This window comes from Bombina bombina, chromosome 5 (genome assembly GCF_027579735.1).
Source record: "Bombina bombina isolate aBomBom1 chromosome 5, aBomBom1.pri, whole genome shotgun sequence".
NCBI classification, from domain to species: domain Eukaryota; kingdom Metazoa; phylum Chordata; class Amphibia; order Anura; family Bombinatoridae; genus Bombina; species Bombina bombina.
The window spans coordinates 1,090,425,216-1,090,443,040 of record NC_069503.1 but is presented as its reverse complement, the minus strand read 5'-3'; positions in this window follow the sequence as shown (position 1 = coordinate 1,090,443,040).

Below are 17,825 nucleotides of genomic sequence, written 5' to 3'. Positions count from 1 at the left end.
TATCTCGATATGCTTTTCAAGCAAAGTATGTCAAGATAAGAAGAGAAGTAAATACACTCTTTAAATCTCTTAAAGGGACACTGTCCAAACAAATTTAGCGTTGGTGATTCAGATTGAGCATGAAATGTTAAGCAACTTTATATTTTAAGCCGATTCTCAAATGTTAAGAATGATCTTGTTATCTTTCTTTGCAAATCAATAACGATATTTTAGATTACAGACAATTGTTGCAAAAAACCTGGGTTGTCCTTGATGATTGTTGGATAAATTAATCCACCACAAAAAAACCAAGTTCTGTCCAGAGTACTGAAGCAAAAAAATTATCTATTTAATGCCTTATTTTTAAAGTAATGATAGCAACATCACAAGGAGCATTCATAATATGAGACAATTTTTAAAGTTGCTTAAAATAGAATACTCATTCAGAATGTATAAATCATTAATGTTTTAACTGTCTCCCTTTAAGTATATTTTGAGTTCATGTCCCTTTAAATAAACATTTCACAATAATGCTTGAAATATCAGAAACCTAGGCACCTTCCTTTTGCTAAATTAGTATAACATATGAGTAAAGCAAATTTAGATTAACTTCTGGATTGTTTTACACACTGACTGAAATATATATTGTAAAGGAGGTATTTCGGAGTCTTCAGCTTAGAGGGACATTAAGCTATATGTTATGTATGCATTTTGGATAAGATTATAATATTTGAACAACTTAATATGTTTTAGTATTCAATCATTAGATTGTAATTATATATATTCTTGGATTAAATACATATCTACATAGGCTATTTTGATGCTGATTGTTGGTTGCACATAGATGCCTTATGTAATTGACTAAGATATGTGCATTGATGTATTTTTTTCAAAGTATATTTAAAGACTGAATGTAATTCTATAGTACTTTCTAAATATGTTTAAATTCTTTTATGAATTATTTAAAAATCAATACACAATATACTTTGTGAATGTCCCTTTAAGGACCAAAACATTTGGAATGTTGATTTAACATTGTCAAAATAAACTAAAGGGGAATGAAAATTATATATAGATATGTGATGTCTAACCCAAGAGGTAAGATTTTAAAAACTACATAATATTAATAACTATAGTTAAATGACTCCACTAGAAAATCAAATCAATTAACCTGGCATCCATTAACTAGCTTGTGAAAAATATCAAGTTAAATGACCTACCATTTATAAATGTAAAAATTAAAATAATTTAGCAAATAATGTTTTGAGATACCTAAGGAAGATACAAGATCTTATAAAATTAATTTTACATTCAACAACACTGTCACTTTAATGTAATTGAACCACTTCCCCTTCTTAAAAGTGAAAACAAATAATTTATGACAAATTTTGACTACATATCCGAAATTATTTTAACATCTAAGAATTTCCAAAGAAAAGCATTGATGGATCTCACTCCCCAATTAATGTTAAAAAAAGATAGTTTAATGTAATATTCTCTGAATCAGTGGATTTTCTACAATTAATGCATTATTTGATATTATGCATGTGCTTGTCAAATAGACAACTACCAGTCATGGGAGTCAAAAAAATTTTTATTGACAGATTATATGGATATTTATTATAATCTGTTCAAAAGAGTGTATTTAATAATAAAATGTTTATTATTACCATTTAAAAAATTAAAAGTTTCTGAAACAAAAACAAAAAAATATTCCTGGAAGTCATCAGATGACAATCTGAAATTAAATTTTTTTTTTTTAACAAAGTTAATACACACGTTGTCAAATATTCATAAAATACATTTACAATCATCTTGTGTCTATGCTCTAACTTTGTTCAACATTTGTTCAAGATATTTATTAATTATAATTTTTAAAAAAACAAAAAAAACATACACCATTATATTGTGTAATAAAAATTAAATTAAAATATCTGAATTTCTAATTATACATAATAATGCATATCACATTTCAATAATATATATGTTGAACATAAATGTCATATTTCATGTCCATTCAAATACCTCTATATCAACTATAATATGTATTCCTTTTTCGGATTGTGATCCCTAAATATCTAATGATGAAATAAGTATGACTAATGTATGTAAGCTACCAATAATCAACATTCTTCCTGTGATTCTTAACTAGCATGCATTGGTACACCAACCTGGATAATGCATGGTCTTTGAAAGTCAATTCAGGGGTAAACAGTTGATCTTCAATAGGTGTCTTATTCATCATTTCAAAAATAGAGAACTGTGAAATACCATCTAAAAAAGTAAAATCATCTAAGTGTCTGATTGTGATCCCTAAATATCTAATTAAGAACTAAATATGACTAATGTATGTAAGCTACTAATATTCAACATTCTTCCTGTGATTCTTAACTAGCATGCATTGGTACACCAACCTGGATAATGCATGGTCTCTGAAAGTCAATTCAGGGCTAAACAGTTGATCTTCAATAGGTGTCTTATTCATCATTTCAAAAATAGAGGACTGTGAAATACCATCTAAAAATTAGAAAATCATCTAAGTGTCTCCAATAGGATGCCTCCACAGCCTTATTCTATCAAATAGTTGGCACTTACCATGTGAACATGTCTTTGTATGGTTTTCAAGGTAATCAGATTGGAAAGATAATGCCAGACACGATCCCATTGGTATACTTCAATTTCAATCTTGGCTTTTTCCACTGTCAGTCTGGGCAATCTTCACTGTCAGGCTTCTAATTCTTCCCTTTCAGTCTTTAGATTAAGTCAGCTCCCTAATGGCAGAAAAAGTTTAATAAAAATTACTACAAGTGTGTGAATCATTTCTGTACCCCTATCCCACCCCCCATTTCAGAATAAATTTCTGTCACTAGCTTACTAAGCGTGTGTAGCATCTTGTGTTATGTTCTATCAAGTGTGAAGATGAGTCATATTGAGCAGAACAAACCTCTAATGTGTGACATTGAACCATAGTCATGCTAGAGGATCCCTTTCTGAGTATTTACATTTTAAGTAATGTGTAAACTAAATACTAGTTTAGAAAATGTATGCCATATGATGTATTTGTGTACAATTCATGCCAGCAACAGTCCATACATTTATACTTACCAGCTGATGTCCTCTTTAAAAACCAGGTGGCAAAGACTCGCTACAGGACCCAATGCCCAGAGCATCACCTATATTAATAAATGAAACACATTTTTAGCATTTGATGAACAATCCTAACATGTTTGCACAATTCTCTACTTGTCATTTCCCTAGACTTCACATCTATTGACAATACTCCAGTCTAACTTCTATTCTTTACAGTCTAAAGTTGCGGTTGATGATGTCTGCTCTGACATTGAGCCCCTCGTCCCGGAATGGCCCCTCTAGAACAGGATCATCCTCCTCATCTCTGAGGAGGTTTCTGTCCGGCCGGACGGCCTGCAGCATCCCAGCCCGCTGTGCAATATTATTCAGGACGCTACAGGCTACAACGATCTTAGCCACCTTCTTTGGGTTGTACTGGAGGGCTCCTCCCGACCTGTCCAGGCACCTGAACCTCATCTTCAGGAGCCCGAACATCCGTTCAACCACCGCCCTGGTTCTCTTATGAGCCCTATTGTAGCGCTCCTCAGACACATCAGTCGGGCTACGCAAGGGGGTAATGAGCCAAGGCCGGCTCATGTACCCAGAATCACCTATAAATTATGAACAGAACATAATTCTAACAGAATCCTCAAAATAGTATTTGGAGTCCAATAAAAAGTTTTGTACACGATAATCCAGTAACAAATGTTTATTTTAAAATAAAAAAATCTAGTTCCATATTATTCTCTATCTTCCCATTTCATCTAAGACAAGCTACATATGCGTATTTCTCCTAAATCAAGCCTTGTGTAAAATGCAAAATACATGGTTACATTGCATTCTCTATCTGAGCATTTAAGGTAAGACATGCTACATATCTGCATTGAACTAAAAGACATTAGCGGAAAGAGACAATGACATGGTTAAATTGCATTAGCTAATATCTTCACATTTCAGCTAAGACATGCTACATATGCATATTTCTCCTAAATCAAGCCTTGTGTAAAATGCAAACTACATGGTTACATTGCATTCTCTATCTGAGCATTTAAGGTAAGACATGCTACATATCTGCATTGAACTAAAAGACATTAGCGGAAAGAGACAATGACATGGTTAAATTGCATTCGCTAATATCTTCCCATTTCAGCTAAGACATGCTACATATGCGTTATTTCTCCTAAATCAAGCCTTGTGTAAAATGGCAAATAAATGGTTACATTGCATTCTCTATCTGAGCATTTAAGGTAAGCCATGCAACATATCTGCATTGAACTAAAACTAGACATTTGCGGGAAAAAAAAAATGGTTAAATTGCATCCTATAGCTGAACATTACGCTAACATTTTAAAACTACAGTGGCAATTGTCAAACTAATTAACCATGTTATGCACAAATACTCACCAACGAGATAACCAGGGGGCATTTGTCTTTCCTCAAACGGTCTCCACAGGGACGACAGAGAGAGGATGCGGGCATCATGACTAGCCCCTCCAAAATTCGCACACACATGCATAATCCTCATCCGTGCGTCACAAACATACTGCACGTTGAGGCTATGAAAATGTTTGCGATTTCTGAAGGGCAAGTCATCAATTGGAGCACGCAGCGCAATGTGGGTACAATCTATGGCTCCCAAGACATTGGGCAATTGAGCAATATCAAAAAATTCCCGCTTCAGGCGCCTCCAATCACCACCATTCTGTGGGAATCCTATGTATTGCTTACTGATACGTACCATGGCGTCCAGAAAGTTATCAAACACCACAGAGAATGTACCTTGAGCCAGGCCATGCATGTACATTTCTCCGGATTGAAAACTCCCGGAGGCCAGGACGTATAGACAGCTTAGCATCTTACTCATGGCGGGAACAGCAGTCCTTATTCTTATACGTGGCTCCAAATGAGGTTTAAGAAGATCGTAAAGGCCAATGAGCTGTTCGCGATCGAGCCGATACTTATCATAAACCTCAAAGTCGCTCATGTTTTCCAAGGTGGGTCTCACCCTGTAGACAGGAGGACCTCGAACCAGACGACCCCTTCGTCTCAGTCTGAGCTGCCGAGGCTGCCTGATTCGATCAACAGCTAGTTCGCCAATAGCAGCACCAGCAGCGTCTACCATGTCATCTTCATCCATCTTTCAAAACAGCGTAACAAGGTATGCACTTGATCTGATGTGGATCACAAGTGATGCTTTGGCCATGTTGTTTGGGGGATTTATAGTACAATTAGTCCAATGGTATTGAGTTTGTAATGATTGCTAATTGTATTCACTTGTTTGTATGTGAGCGGCGCGAATGCTTTCACAGTGGGCGTTTATTTGTTGTTTGCTGAAATGTTGTTTTCCAACAATGAATCTCAATGTGAAAGTGTCAAATATCACACATACAGTGCATGTTTGTAATGTTTGATCATATGCGTAATCAATATTTCTTAAACGCGATTTTATAGTAACAAGCACACGTCCAGGCTAACATGAATGAAAGTGCATAGTTGTGTATAATGTGCATCGAATGTGATCAATCAATGTTGCTGCAACATTGTTTGTAAACGATAAAGTAACATCTGCCATCTGTAGTATTGTATATATATAAGTGATTGCCGAGCAGTCAATATTGTATGCGTCCCTTTAAAATCGCAATAAGAATTCCGAACTTCCCGTCTGCCATCTGTAGTATTGTATATATAAGTGATTGCTGAGCAGTCAATATTGTATGCGTCCCTTTAAAATCGCAATAAGAATTCAGAACTTCCCGTCTGCCATCTGTAGTATTGTATATATAAGTGATTGCCGAGCTGGCAATATTGTATGCGTCCCTTTCAAATCGCAATAATAATTCCGAACTTCCCATCTGCCATCTGTAGTATTGTATATATAAGTGATTGCCGACATGTCAATATTGTATGCGTCCCTTTCAAATCGCAATAATAATTCAGAACTTCCCGTCTGCCATCTGTAGTTTTGTATATATAAGTGATTTCCGAGCTGTCAATATTGTATGCGTCCCTTTCAAATCGCACTAATACTGAAGAACTTCCGGCTGTCATCTGTAGTATTATATATAAAAGTGATTGCCGAGCTGTAAATATTGTACTCGTCCATTTAAAATGGCACTAATACTGAATAACTTCCGGCTGTCATCTGTAGTATTGTATATATAAGTGATTGCCGAGCTGTCAATATTGTATGCGTCCCATTAAAATGGCACTAATACTGAATAACTTCCATAACTTCCGGCTGTCATCTGTAGTATTGTGTATATAAGTGATTGCCGAGCTGTCAATATTGTATGCGTCCCTTTCAAATCGCACTAATGCGGAATAACTTCCGGCTGTCATCTGTAGTATTATATGTATAAGTGATTTGCGATCTGACAATATTTATTAATTGTCCCATTCAATTCTCCCTAATAATGCTGTTCCAAACTGTTCTTTACGTATATGTTGTAATGTAGTATTGAGTGTTAAAGTTCCGAAAGGGGCGGTACAGTCGTGAATCTGTGATGTGTATGGTTGAATCTTCTAATGACGTCATGATATTATTAACCTGCCTATGTAGTTCTGAAATCCTCATTGTGTTGTTGTATTGTGCTACATTGTTATTGTGTGCATAATAAAATCTAAATGTGTGCTTTGTGGTTGCGTGATGGGTGATGTGTGTTATGTACATGTACGTATATATATTGTGATTGTGTCCCACATATGCTGACTTCTATATAGCGGTCTGGCATTGTTGTTCCTTCCCATAAAGTGACATCTGTAATCTGGTGTAATGATGTTCTTGTTGTACGTAATTCCTAATGGTTTCTGGTGATGGAATCATGATGTTAAAAGTACAGTAAAATCCATATGTTCTGTTTTGTGATTCCTCGAGAGAATGTAATGTGTTTTTCCCCCATCATTTGAATGCACATGTATGAGTGAATGCTAAAAGTAATGTATGTGCATCCATGACTGATCATGTGTTAAGCCTATGTAGATATGCTGTTGCTGCAAGCATATGAGTTGAATAACTGAAATGCAATAATAAAGGTAACTGATAATTGTTTCCCATTGTGTACTGTTTGTGAATCCTGAAAAGTTGACATTATTTTTGTGTCCGTTTAAATGTAATATTTTTTAAAATAAAAGTTTTTTACTAGTGATGTTGATTTGTAGTTGATGTAATATAAAAGTCTGAAACAATTTAATGGTGTTGTGAATATTCAATAAGTAAAATCCATAAATCCAACATAGGGAAATAGTCATTTCTTGATCTATTTATCATAGCTGGGTCTAACGCATGAAATCATGTATGAGTTTTTCTGTCTACGCTATTTGCGTGCATTAGGGAAATGTGGGTTTCGCGTGCATGAGCACGTCTTCCCAATAGAAGTCAATGGAGGCTCTAAAAATTGGTAATTTTTTTTTTCTAAGACTGGTTTTCCTCGTAAAGTGAGTGACGTCATGAGCTTGTGTGAAAAAGTAACTAAATCGTGTTCTTTTTGTGATAAATAAATATTTTTTGTATGTCATGTGGTGTATATTGTTTGTATGCATCGATGAGTTTATGTTTGTGATAATGTTATTAGTTAGATGTAGGTATATGAGGGTCTTTTCCCGTGTGTCAATGTAAGTCAATGGGAAAATGGATTTGTGTTGTTTTTTTTCTAACACCCGAGATCTTGCAACTTTAATCATTTGTATTTTGATGAAAAATTATTAAATCTGAAAAATAAATATAGTGTCGTGTTTGTATGAGTGTAAGTGTAGTTTGTGTAATATTTGTTTTGTGATTCGTGGATGTTTATTTTGTCGGTATATGTTTACTACTGGGTCTGAGGTGTCGGTAGAAATTTGAGCGTTAGGTGATTTTTGAGTGTTGGTAACTGAACTCGAAATACCAGAGTCCGTAAGAAACCAGCGTTAGGGGCCTCTAACGCTGGTTTTCATGGCTAACGCCAAACTCCAAATCTAGGCCTTAGTTTTAGGTGGGGACACTGCTGATATGGCACCCTAAAGCGTCGCAAGGTCTAGGATGTGTTGTTTGGTCGAGTTAGTATATAAGTCTCCCAAGTAACTCTAATCTGAATATAGGTATCTAATCTATTATTTTTCATGAGGGCATACTCTTCCAAATCCAGGAAGAGGTTTAATTGATGCTGCCATTGAACTAACGTAGGAACTTCCCTGTTCTTCCACCCCCTCGCCACTAAAATTTTAAAGCTGTTGCTTGCTACGTATAGTAGCCTCTGTTTATATCCACTGACTTTGCCACGGGTAATATTAAATAGCCAAATTATCGGGTCTACTGGAATCTCTACTTCTAACATGATTGAGGTTTCCTTTGCTATTTTCTCCCAAATATGTTGCAGAGGTGGGCATGTCCACCATATGTGAGACATGTTTCCTGGTGTACCCCTGCACTTCCAACATCTCTCATTGCTGGAAGGGAAAATTTTATGAATTCGTGAGGGCGTGAGTTACCACCTCTGTATTATCTTCAAATTTAGTTCCACTAACCTGCTAGATGCGGAGGTCTTCGTTATTGAGGCGAACATACGTGTTCTATCTATGTGTGAAAACTCGATATTAAGTTCCCTTCCCCAGCTGTCTATATAGTGCGATGTGGTCGAGGTCAGTTGTAAGATAGAGTATGTAAGTGAGAGAGTCCTCCTAGTCGGAGTGGGTGATTTACACAGGGTTTCAAATGGGGTTAGGGGGCGTAGGAGATTCCATCTGTCTTTGTGTTTGAAGATATATGAATGACACTGTCTTAATAAAAAACAGTTTTCGAAAATAACAAGTCCGTCTTCAGTCAGTTCTCTGGTGGACTTCAGATTCTGTTCGCACCCTAGGTGGAACATCATTGTTGTCTTAGTATTTTTATTTAAAAAGCAGCAATGCAATGTTTAGGAGCCTTCTCATTTTAGGTTCAGCAACCTGTACAGCACTTGCTTATTGGTGACTACATTCAGCCAACCAATAAGCAAGCATAAACCAGGTTCTGAACCAAAATGGGTTGTCTCCTTTATATTCATGCTTTTTAAATAAAGATAGGAAGAGAACAAAGAAAATGTAATAATAGGAGTAAATTAGAAAGTTGATTAAAATTGCATTCTCTATCTGAATCATTAAAGAAGAATTTTGGATTCTGTATCCCTTTAAGCAATTGGTGGAAGTACTTTGCTTTTGTTAGATAATGATCTTCTGTTAAATCACCAAAATTAAATCTATTTTAATTATAAAATTGTTTAATGTTCTTCTTTTATTTCAATAAAATAATATTTATTTTTTTATTTAAAGTAGCTTATGTCTTAAGAAACATTTCTATTGCATTTAAGCAAGTGCTGTGTCAACAATTTTAGCAATAGTAATTATCTGGTGTATATATGTTTTATTCTTGTTGATCTTGTCTTTTCTTTTATTTGTAAGGAAAGTTACAAATACAAAATAGGACAAAGGATATCAAGCGGTGACTTATCATACTGAATAAATTAGCAATTCAGTGGTTTGTGGTTGTCAGACGAGGTGACAATTTGATGCCCCTGTTCATGTCGTACAAAAGGATTTCATTTACACTTGCTTTTCCTTGCTATTGTATTTGTTAATGACCTAATCTTGTTGAACAAGACTTTTTCTGGATTTCATTTCTGTGTTCAGTCATCTTTAGCTGCCTCCTGTCTACTGACCTTGGAACCATGACAGAGAATCTTGCTCTGAGACCTGACCTCTTTCAATGTCAAGTCTGCTCATGAACAAAAGTTCAATGCTAATCATGGATTGTTATACAGATTCTTTATTCTCCTTGACCAACAGCCTAGGATTCTGATTTGTTTTTATATTTATTTTCTATATATTTTATTAAAAAAACAAGTACTTAAAGGGACATAATACTCATATGCTAAATCACTTGAAACTGATGCAGTATAACTGTAAAAAGCTGACAGGAAAATATCACCTGAGCATCTCTATCTAAAAAAGGAAGATATTTTACCTCACAACCTCCTCAGCTCAGCAGAGTAAGTTCTGTGTAAAAAGTTATACTCAGCTGCTGCCCAGCTGCAGGTAAAAAAAAAAATGAAGAAATGAACAGCAGCCAATCAGCATCAGCAGTGCTGAGGTCATGAGCTCTTTTACTGTGATCTCAGGAAATTTCACTTAACTCTCATGAGATTTCATTGTAAACTTCCTTACACTGAATAGGGAAATAAGATGAGTGTGCACAAATGCTCGCTCCTTCCGCTGTCCCAGGACAGACATATTGATTAGTTGCTTAGAAGTCCTTCACAATGGGATGTGGCTACTGAGAAACTTTTGAGGTAAAATATCTTTCTTTTTTACATAGAGATGCTCAGGTGTCAGCTTTTTACAGCTATACTGCATCACTTTCAAGTGTTTAAACATTTGGGTATTATGGCCCTTTAAAGGGACATAAAACCCAAAAATTTTCTTCCATGATTCAAATAGAACATACAGTTTTACACAACTTTCCAAATTACTTCTATTATCACATTTTCTTTGTTTTTTTAGTATCCTTTGTTGAAAAGTAGGAAAGTAAGTACAGGAATGTGCACGCGTCTGCAGCACTATATAGCAGCAGTTTTGCAACAATGTTATTCATTAGCAAGAGCACTAATTCCTGTCATCTAGTGCTCCGGACAACAGCACGCTACCTATCTAGATATCTCTTTAACAAAGAACAACAAAGAACAAAACACATTTGATAATACAAGTTAAATTGGAAAGTTGTTTAAAATTGTATTCTCTATCTGATTCATGAAATAAAAATGTGGGTTTCATGTCCCTTTAAATAAAAGAATACCTGACACAGCATGTATGTACCTACTACATAATTATTTAAGAATTTAAAATATTTGTATTTATTATCTATCCATATTTTATTTTACATTTAGCACCACCATTATGACATATAATATATGTATCCCCTTTCCTACTAATAACATTTCTCATTCAATACAGCAATGATCAAAGATAGATTTTTATATATAAAGCTATTACGTTAGCATAACTCATATTATTGTCATTTTCAACATACATTTTAATATATTATACTTTTTTTTAGATGAAAGATTTAATTAGTGAGATATCTAGTAAGTCTAGTGAGTATTTTTACAGTATGGTATAGTATTATACAGAAGTATTATATGAATCTTGGAACAAAATAACAAACACATTCCTCTTATCTTCTTTAAACAGTTCATCAAAATAAAGAAAAAGCATCAGGGAATAGAGACATTTTCAAATGTTTTACATATTACTGCAGCCTGAGGAAAGTATATGGGGACAATTTTCCAGTGTCTAGCGGACATGATACACTGTAGTGTAAGCTGTTGGCATTTAACATTGCACAAGCAGTTCTGGCAAACTGCTTGTGCAATGACGCCCCCTGCAGATTCACGGCCAATCGACCACTAGCAGAGGGTGTCAATCAACCCGATCGTATAGGAACGTGCAGATTGAGGTCCGCAGCCTCAGAGGCAGCATATAAGTTAAGGAGCTGCAGAAACAGGGCCATCAGGGGCCATTCGGCCCTTGATAAATTGGCCCCTTAGTGTTAGATTTCGATTTGGAAGACGTATAAGGCTTTATAAAAAATAGATTATATGAATAACATCTAATTATAACATCTAACAAATACTAATTATAACAAAAGCTAACTGCTTTCCTGGCCAGTTACACATCTTCACTGGTGTCAGGTGGCAAAACTCTTGTTTCAGTGACAGAGTGGCCCGTGTACCAAAAACTCTACTAAAAAGTGCTGAAAATTTAGGCACATCATTGCTAAGCAATAGATAAGGGTAAGAGAGATGTCCAAGCTTGGCAACATCACTCTCTCTCTCTCAAATGCTTTAAACAGTAACCTAAAATGCAAAATAACTCATTCATAAAAAAAAAAAGTCTGCAGGTTCCTTGAAATAAATTTGTTCGCATAATCTGAACAAAATGTGCAAATACATAACTACAGGACTGTGACAAAATTGAATGCTAAATAAGAATTTAAAAAATACCTGAAATACAGCTCTCCCAAAATGGAGGACATCTGTTGGTGGTGAACACAGCAGGAATCCTGATTACTAATGCAGTGTAGTCACATAGTAAGGATATGAGGAACAGAATAGGTAGAGAAATCGCCGGAACAACAAAAACATGATTGGGAAGTAGATGGACTGTGGTAACACAGTCTATAGGAATACCTGTACATAGAAAAAAAGATTAGAAAACTGTGTTTGTTTACACACAAAAAGCACACAAGACATTAGGGGCTTGATTTAGCATGCAGTGGTGGACAGGGGTGTACATATTCGCAACTGTCCGCCCGGCTTCTCCTCTGGCCGAGAGCAATCCGCTGCCCATAATTACCATTGCACACAAGCACTCATGTGCAACACCACCTTCTGCCTGCTCACAAACAACCATGCACAGGAGAGACTGGGGAGATTGAAAATCTCCACCTAAACAGTGCAGAACAGGGATGGGAAGCAGAGATCTGATGACCACTGCTTTATAAATCTTTTCTGCAGGTTCTCTTGTGCGAACCTGCAATCGAAGGGGAGAAAAAGGCTTAATAAATTGATCCCTAGGTGGCAGCAGTGTGTACATAAACTACATGTAATGGAAAGGCAATTATATTCTTATATTATAATGCAAAAATAAAATATATATACATTATACATTACAAAATACATTTCTTGGAAACTGCCCACCTATAACAGCTATAAGTTCATCAATCACAGTTGAGAAACCAGAATGTCCAAGATGGAACTTTAATGAATGCCCAGAGAGTCATCAAAGTACAAGAATGTTGTAACAACATTTCATTCTAAAGTTCTGCATCTAAGGTACTCAAGGTGGTTATGGATAGGCAATAGGTTTATTGTTATGGATAGAATGAAGGCATAATCTTTGCTGAGGAGGTTTCACAGCAATAATATTACCATTATTACCAATATTACTTTGAAATGTAGTAAATATGCAACATATAGTGTTTATACAAAAAAAGTCCAAGCACAAAATATCAAATGCTTTATTGAGGCAATATGCCTAAGGTAAAAAACATTACAAATAATAGATCTAACGTGTTTCAGCTTAACTAGCATAATCATAGATCTCATATTGCAGAACATCTGTTTCAAAGGTTTTATCTTTTATTATACTGAGAAATTGCTTTTTTTGTTTTTGATTTTTAAACATATTGTAATGAATAGCTATGTAGAAGTCACACCAATTCTCAGTAAAATATGAAAAACATAAATTATGATTTTCCAGATAATTTCCTTTCCTTCGATACAGGGAGAGTACACAGCTGCAATCATTACTTGTGGGAATACAGAACCTGGCCACCAGGAGGAGCCAAAGGCTTAAATACCTCCCCCATTTCCCTCATCCCCCAGTTATGCTGCTGAGGGAACAAGGAAACAGTAGGCAAAATATCAGGGTGAAAAAGGTGCCAGAAAAAAACAAAATAAATTTAGAGCCGCCCATCAGAGAACACGGGCGGGAGCTGTGGACTCTCCCTGTATCGAAGGAAAGGAAATTATCTGGTAAGTCATAATTTATGTTTTCCTTCTTGATACAGGGAGAATCCACAGCTGCATTCATTACTTGTGGGAAACAATACCCAAGCTACAGAGGACACTAAATGCTAATGGGAGGGTAAAAAAGAGAGGTGGCTCCTTATCTGAGGGCACCACAGCCTGCAAAACCTTTCTCCCGAAGGCTGCTTTAGCAGAAGCAAAAACATCCAACTTGTAAAATTTGTAAAAAGAATGTAAGGAGGACCAGGTAGCATGTCTTACAAACCTGATCCATAGAGGCCTCATTTTTGAAGGACCAAGAGGAAACCACTGCTCTCTGGTCTGTTAGAGCAGTAATCCTCTAAGGAGGCTTAAGACCTGCTGACTCATATGCTAAGCGGATGATACTCCTCAACCAAAAAGATAAAGGAAGTTGAAGAGGCCATCTGACCCCTACGCTTCCCAGAATAGATAACAAACAAAGAAAAGGTTTGTCTAAATTCCATCGTAGCCTGAAGATAGAACTTCAAGGCACGAACCACATCCAGATTATGCAGTAAACGTTCCTTTGATGAAGGAGGATTGGGACATATGGAAGGAACCACAATTTCTTGACTGATGTTGTGATTTGACTCAACCTTTAGGAAGAAATCCTAACTTAGATCGTAGAACAGCCTTATCAGCATGGAACACTAGATAAGGATGGTCACATTGCAAGGCAGCAATCTCAGAGACTTCGCACGCAGTAGCAATAGCTAGTAGAAAAAGAACCTTCCAAGACAAAAAACTTAATGTCAACCCCGTGCATAGGCTCAAATGGAGCCCGTTGCAAAACTTTAAGAACAAGATTTAAACTCCAAGGAGGAGCATTAGATCTAAACACCGGCCTGATCCCAGTCAGAACCTTAACAAAAAACTGTACATCTGGAAGCTCAGCGAGCCTCTTGTGCAGTAAAACAGAGAGGGCCGGAATCTGTCCCTTTAAGGAACTAGCTGAGAGGCCCTTCTCCAGTCCAACCTGGAGAAAGGAAGGAATCCTGGCAACCTTTACTTTGTACCAGGACAAACCACGCTCTTCACACCAGAACAAGTAGGTCCTCCACACCTTAATGAAAGATGCGATGAGTAACTGGCTTAAGAGCTTGAATGAGAGTATCAATAACACTCTCAGAAAACTCTCTCTTGGCTAAGACTAAGCATTCAATCTTCATGCAGTCAGCCTCAGATAATCTAGATTTTGATGAATAAAGGGGCCTTGTTCCAGCAGATCCCTGTGACAAGGTAACCTACAAGGATGAGATGATGACATCCCCACTAGATTCACAAACCATATCCTTTGCGGCTACGATGGAGCAATCAGTATCACTGAAGTCTGCTCCTGAAAGATTCAAGCTACCATTCAAGGAAGAAGTGGTAATGTCAGGAAAATAAATTAGATTGAACCTCCAAGGCTCCACCTGAGGACCCCTAGACCTCGACCCATATCTGGGTAGCTAGGTATAGAGACAGGATGCCATGAGATCTATCCCCGGCGTTCCCTACCTGTCAGAATGTGGATCGCTGATAGCAAACAGTTGTGGGTCAGGAAGCTTCTCGTTCCCACCTGATGGTTGATGTAAGCCTCCGCGGATATATGGTCTGATTGGAATCAGATAAATTGGGACGAACACAGTAAGGGCCAAACCTTCAGAGCATTGAATATCACCCAAAGGTCTGAAGGTGTTTAATGGGTTGGAGCTCTCCTCCTGCGTCCACAGGCCCTGTGCCTTCTTGGCGCCCCAAACGGCTCCCCATCCTGACAGACTTGTGTAAGTAGTCACAGTCACCCAGGATGGTTATAAAAAGGATGTCCCTTGGGACAGAGCCACCAAGAGAGTGATACTCTTGACCGGTTGTCCGAAGAATCTGTTGATACAGATCCAAGTGATCGCTGTTCCACTGCCTCAGCATGCACAGACGCAATGGCCTGAGGTGGAAACTGGCAAAGAGAATGATGTCCATGCTGGACACCATGAGACCAATGACCTCCATACACTGAGCCACAGATGGCCTTAAGGAGGTCTGGAGGGCCCAGGAATTCCACCCTGGTGCATGGAATAAGAGAACTCCTTTCTCTATTTATCTACCCCAGAGAAGAGATTCTGAATGGTCTTCCGCCAGACAAAACTATGGTGCTTGTACTAGAATGTCATCCAAGAAGGGAGCTACTACTACACCCCGGGTTCTGGTGACTGCTAGAAGAGCCCCTAGAACATTCAGAAAATTCTTGGAGCTGGACCAAATGGAAGTGCAATGAACTGGAAGTGCTGGTCAAGGAACCTAAACCTGAGGAACTGGAAGTGTTCCCTGTGGATTGGAAGGTAAAGGAATGCCTCCTTCAAATCTATAGTGGTCAAAAACTGCCCTTCACGAATCAAGGGAAGGATGGACCTTATTGTCTCCAACTTGATGAGGGGACATTTAGAAATTTGTTGAAGCACTTTAGGTCCAGAACTGGATGGAAAGATCCCTCCTTCCTTTCAAAGCACGAAAATGTTTGAATAGTTTCCCAAACCTCACTCTATGATAGGCACTGGGACAATGACTCCAAAGGAGGACAGATCCCTTATGCATTCCAGAAAGGCTTCCCTCTTTCCTAGTCTTGAGGACAGGTTGAGAGGATAAATCTGCCTCTGACTGGATGAGATTTATAACCTTTCTTGCAAGCCCGAGCTATGAGCTCCAGGACCCAAGGATCGTGCACGTCCCAGAATCATGCCTCTGAAAGAGCAACAGACTGCCCCTACACGATCCAAAATAGGACCGTGGGCTGCCCCTTCATGCAGACTTAGTCTCGGCGGACTTTAATCTATTCCAGGACTGAGCCAGGTTTTTCTGGTTTAGGGGAGGCCTCTGACGCTGGTCATTTATCAGAACAAAAGGAACAATAATACGAACTTTGCCCCTTAGAATTGTTCTACTTATCTTATGGTATGAAGGCACCCTTGGCCCCTGAAACCGTGGAGCTAGTCAAACCAACTCTTTCCCTTAAAGGAGAGGGAAAGAGACTAGACTTAGACGTTATATCTGTCAGAGCGCCTCATGGGCCTGAACAGAAAACCTGAAGTCTTAGCCATAGGCTAATGAAGCTGCGTAATAGCAGCACAGATAAAAGAATTAGTAACCCAGAAGGCCATAATTATTTCCTGAAAAATTTTGAGAAAACCCTCCAGCTCAAACATTTTCACGAAGGAGACACCCCTAAAAGGTAGCCGCTCCAGCAACTTGTCGCAAATATCCCATAGGTTGAAAATCTTTTTTAACAGAGTTTCCATCCTAATATCCAGCGGCTTTATGATATGAACTATCCTCACATGGGCTAACATTACACGTGGCAAGCGTAAATTAGCTCCAACTAAGTAGGGATGGGAAAAAGAGAACTGGTCACATGGTGCACAATGCAGGACCGTCCCTGCTATGAGAAAAAGTGAGCCTAGCTTTTAAGCTGTGCAACCTTCAAAGTGAAAGTGAAACCTGTATGTTCCATCTCAGTCTATGAGCCCATAAGCATCTTACACAAAAAGCAGCATAAAATCAAATAAAGCATATATGATTAAATCCAACTGTTCATAATCCCCCTCAGAAGATATTAAACCTTGATTCCATATAGATAAAAGGAGCCACACTGTGACCCTGACTTCTTGCGTTTGCAATATGTGTAAAAAATTAAACGATCTTACCGGAATCTATGCTTAAGGAGCTGTTAATATGAGTCTGGATGGTTTTGTATAAAGACTCTCCCTGCATCCCCAGACTCTAACTTTCATCAATGCTCTCACTGAGAGGCTGACAAGACTACTTAAAACTTTAGTCCCATCTCGAAGAGTACTACCCTCCATAAGAGACTACTAAATCTTCTGACGCTTCTCTGCAAACCTCCTGTGACGAAAGAGGGATGAGGGAAGTGGGGGAGATATTTAAGCCTTTGGCTGGAGTGTCTTTGCCTCCTCATGGTGGCCAGGTTCTGTATTTCCTACAAGTAATGAATGCAGCTGTGGACTCTCCCTGTATTAAGAAGGAAATGGTATAATACTAAAATCAATGTATTAGTTATTAACATGGAGGCAAGTACAATTTGTCTGCAAAACAAATGAAGAGGCAGCAGAGACTGAAGATTAAAAAGTTAATCTTTATTTATACTTCATATTTAGAAGTAAAAAACAGAGGCACCCTCCTGGGCAAGACATGAGACACAAGACCCACTAAAAGAAAAGCTTACGC